Source organism: Gossypium hirsutum, chromosome D09, assembly GCF_007990345.1.
Source record: "Gossypium hirsutum isolate 1008001.06 chromosome D09, Gossypium_hirsutum_v2.1, whole genome shotgun sequence".
Lineage (NCBI taxonomy): Eukaryota > Viridiplantae > Streptophyta > Magnoliopsida > Malvales > Malvaceae > Gossypium > Gossypium hirsutum.
In genome coordinates, this window is record NC_053445.1 from 33757045 (window position 1) to 33761699 (window position 4655).

The 4655-nt window shown below is 31.7% G+C and overlaps 1 long non-coding RNA gene across 4 annotated transcripts; it reads left to right on the forward strand.

The window, feature by feature from the left end:
* Nucleotides 1–1174: 1174 nt before the first annotated feature.
* LOC107891793 (uncharacterized) lies at nt 1175–3372 on the forward strand. Of its 4 annotated transcripts, XR_005918025.1 has the most exons (6): nt 1182–1380; nt 1501–1712; nt 1902–2197; nt 2358–2541; nt 2723–2792; nt 3133–3372. It is a non-coding gene; the product is annotated as an uncharacterized lncRNA (long non-coding RNA). The 4 variants fall into 4 exon arrangements; XR_005918024.1 differs by having other exon boundaries at nt 1175–1380; nt 1501–2197; XR_005918023.1 differs by having other exon boundaries at nt 1190–1712.
* Nucleotides 3373–4655: the final 1283 nt, after the last annotated feature.

Here is a 4655-nt window from a genome sequence, read left to right on the forward strand (position 1 = left end):
ACGAAACGTAGCATAAGTGTTTTACATGATATCATTAAAATTGAATTTCAAAAGCATTTGGAGGTTCAACCATTAATTCTAAGGAGTAGGCAACCCATCTCTACTCAAGATATCAACTAGGATAAGTAACTTTGAAAATTAATTATTTTATAAAATACAAATTTATATAAAAATAATGTTACGCCCGAAAATACTAAGAAGGATGAATTGCGATTTTATTATTATTTTTTTACAATTTTTTTAAATGGAAGGAAAAGGGAGAAAAGATTGGATCCTTTCTCCAATTGCCTAACTCTACTACCTTGGTATTCCTAAACCAAGGATTTCTCAATTCACTGCTTAAAATTGATACCTTTTTTGGACAAGATATAAACTTTACAACTTTATCTTTTCAAAGGTTTAGATAATTTTTTTCTTCTATGGATAAATTAAAATCCTCTTGTTTTTGTCGCTTAACTAGTAACCTTCCATTTACAAATTGGTGATTTGATAAAGTAAACAAATGAACCTTTACAAGATGGGTGTTTACAAGCTTTTTGGCTCATAAAAAAAATAAAATAAAATGAGACTTATTGATGGAGTCTTAAGGCCCAATTTTAGATCTATGAATGTGATGGGCTCACACTACCTCAAGGCCCAACAACGATGTCAAAGGCTAAGCAAATCAAATTAGGGTTCGATCAAATACAAGGTTCGAGGAAATGGAGGATGATACATGCACGGATGGGGTGAAATTTATTAAATTCCATTCACCAAATCTGCCAATTTTCAAGTTTGGGAAATCAATAAACTTGCGACTTTTTGGATGGGATCCTGGCATTTCTGGGTTGAGATTTCATGGCCTCATTCTTTATCACTTATAAACGATTCGACAATATACTCCTAAAGAATATTTATAAGAAAAAAAATGAAAGAATGAATAATTAAAGGCTTTTCTCATACTTTAGATGCTTGGATGTTCAATTCTTGTGTCTTGTAATGTCTTTGACTTGTATTATACCAAAGAATAAGTTTATAGATGTTTGGAGCCATTGGAAGTGAATTAGAGCCGTTACAAGAATTAATTTTGGGCTGAAAAGTGTCCTTGCAATTTAGATATAGATACTTACCAAGCGGTTATCAATACCTGAGAACATTTTGATATTAAGGGTCCGTTTGTTTGGTGGAAAATATTTTCCGGCTTTTCCAGTGTTTGGTTGCTGTAAAATGAAATCCTAAGGGAAAATGTTTTACAAACACGGGTAAAAAAGGCCCCAATTTATGTAAAACGTCTTACCGATTTGGAATCAGTAAAACATTTTCCGATTTTTCCAGCGTTCTCCCTTCTCTACACTCTCGTTCTCCCTTCTCCTCTCTACACCGATCTGGTTTCGTTCTCACGTTCGTCCTCCCTTCTCCCTTTCGTTCTCCCTTGATTTGGTTTCGGGCTCCTTTTCCCCCCTTGATTTCTTCTTCTTTTTATAAATTGATTTGGGGATTTTCTGCTTGTTTTTGTCTTAGACCTTGCTTGGGTTTTCTGCTAGTTTGGCTGTGGTGTTTGGCTTATTTTGGGCAGACTTTCTTCACAGACTTGCTTGGGTTCTCTTTCGCTCGCTCTATCTCTAAATTTCTTTCGTGGATTTCTCTTGGCGTGACGGTGTTGTTGTTGGTGTTCTCTTTGTGAACAATCTCGTCTTCACAGATTCATTATCTTATCGATCTGCACCTAACTTGTAAGTCATTTTTCTCTCAATCTGAAACCCTAAAATATCAATTCTGCCCTTCGATCTTTCTTAGATCCATAATTTATCTCATCCAGTTTTAATTATACAAATTTGATGATATATTGGGAACGTTCTCTTTACGATTACTTTAAAATGTCTTGAACTAATCTCCATCCTGTATTACATTTTTCTTGCTAGTTCGTTGGTGAATTTGATACGTCTCATTACTAGTTTTAGCCCAGGTTCTGTTACGTTTTTCAGCATGTCTACCCCATTGACGTTTTTCAGCGTCTCCATAAGCCGCTGCCATGCTCCTTGAAAGCCATTGTGGTGCCTTCAATTTTTGTTTCCATCTCCTTTAAAAAATTTGATGCTTTCCATATTGTGGTTGTCTTTAATTTAAAGCTGCTCTGTTTTTTATTAGTTCAAACCCCAATTTGTTGTTGCTTACTTGAATCGTGTTACAAGATGTTGCTTTGCTTCATTGCTAAGAGGTTAGTATCAATAAGGCTAGCTCCATATATTAATTATTTAGTCGAACGATGTTATGGTCAGTTTACATATATTAAAACATACATATATTAAAGAGTTATTCTGACTTTTGACATCTAGTCTTTTGCTGTATATTCTGAAACTATTTTGGTTATTTTTCAGGCTGCCAAACGTGCAGGGTGGCTTCCTCAAGGTGATAATTATCCCAATGCTAGCCATGTTGGTTTTGGACTTGTTCTTGGAGAAGATGGCAAGCGTTTTCGAACCCGTAACACTGAAGTAGTTCGTTTAGTTGATCTACTTGATGAAGCCAAGAACCGAAGTAAAGCAGCACTTATCGAGCATGGTATGATATTGAACCTTATCTCTGTTGTTGCAAATGTTTTTCAACTCTTTTCAACTACCTTATGTTTGTCAGTCTATTAGTGACGTATTTGTTACTGCAAGTCCTTACAGTTGTTAAATTGTGTAGCCTTTGAACTTTTCAACCTCTTGTATCTGAAATTGTTACTTTGTGTGCGAATCAGGTAAGGGTGAAGAATGGACCGAGGAAGAGATTGAGAGTACTGCTGATGCAGTTGGTTATGGTGCTGTAAAGTAAGCTACTTATTATTATATCAAGTTATTTATGTAATCTAATTAGTATTGCTATGATCTTCTCAGTAGTTCTTGTACTACTTTGTTTTCTTTTTAATGATAAGGTGCCTAACAGTTTTCTTTTTTAGACTGCAAATATTGTGGAACTGGTTTCATCATTTTGGTCTCTAATGAACTTTTAATGCTAACCATCTAGCTCTAGTTTATTGTTTTTAGTTCTATGTTGAACATTTTAGCTTTCAAATCTTCTGTTTGTATATTCTAGATGTTTATGTTATGATCTTTTTATCTTGATTACTATAATTTAAAAATCCTTTTGGAATGTGTGTTTATTTTGCAGAAAGCAATTTGCAAGGAGCATCAAGAGTCAAAGATTCCCCCATCTCTTCTTTTTAGTGATAAATTTTGATTTTCTTGATGCAGTCATGCCATTTATACATTTCTGCGAAATTTTGAAGTTGTAATGAAGTTGTAAAATGGCTTGTGTTATTCAAGTTGTTGGTATTAAATTTTGGACTCTGAGTAATATTTGAATCCGCTTTACTTTTGTTGATAGGTTATGGAATCCTTTTTTTGAATCCATTTTGTTTTTGGGGATGACAGATTCTGATATACGAATTGATTAGCTACTTTACTTTTTACAATTTTTTGACTTGCTAAATTCGGATATTTTGGCAGATTCAGATCTTTGGTCTGTTTGTTAATGCATATTCAGACCGAGTCACATAGATGTAGTTAGTTTTGCCTAAGTTTTTGAGGGACTTGGTTCATATGTTCCCTTGCTCAATTTACAGCTGAAGATGCATATGTATTTCTGGTTAACTGGTTTGAAAGGTTTCCACAGTACAAGCATAGAGATTTCTATATGTGGATAATGGAAATTGAATATTATTATAAATAAATCATTGTAATATATGTAAAAACAATTTCAAATATAAAAATTTATTAATATATATTAATATAGGTAAAAACAACTTTTCCGAAAAATATTTTCAGGAAATTTGCCAAACAGCAGAAAATATTTTACACAGATTTATCCAAATACAAGAAAATATTTTATAGTAAATTATTTTACAGAAAAGTAAAACATTTTCCAGAAATCATTTTACGGAAAATATTTTACTGGCAAACAAACGGACCCTAAGTCAAGAACTTTTGGATAAGTTGACACATTTAAAACATGCTTTTGAAATATTTTGAAAATGTTTGATGCTTAAATAGCTTGGTTAATAAAAAATTTGTCATAAATGTTATTATATTAAAAGCATGAGACATCAAAATTAAAAATTAATTTCTTTCTTTTATATAACAAAATTTTAAAATATATATTGAGAAAAATTCTCCCTAAACTATTTAGACATTTTTTTTGAATAATCTCATTATAAGATTTGATCATATCTGTTCTTTATAACATAATGCCTAGAACTACTCATAAATAGAAAAGATAATGTATTTCAGTGTACTTGAACTCATGCTCTATTGCATTAGTAGCAATACCTATGCCAATCAAATTAAGACTCAATCAACAAACATTTTTTAAATATGAATTCTCCTTAATCAAACATTTCTTTAAAAACTTTTAAACTGATATTTAAACGAGACTTTAAATTTATTGAATTTCAGTAGAAAATATATAAAATTTAATAAATAAATCTAAGAATTTATAAATGTGATGCATAAAATAATAAAAGAAAGGAAAAATGGTAGGAATGTTTAGATTTTCTCATATGATGAATAATGGTAAATGTGTGCATTGCGAATTGCGATGGTCGAATAATGTTAACAGGTCACCTTAGGTAATTTACATTTTGCACCATTGAATTTAATATTATTTTTTGTGAGTCACACAATTTTTATTTCAAA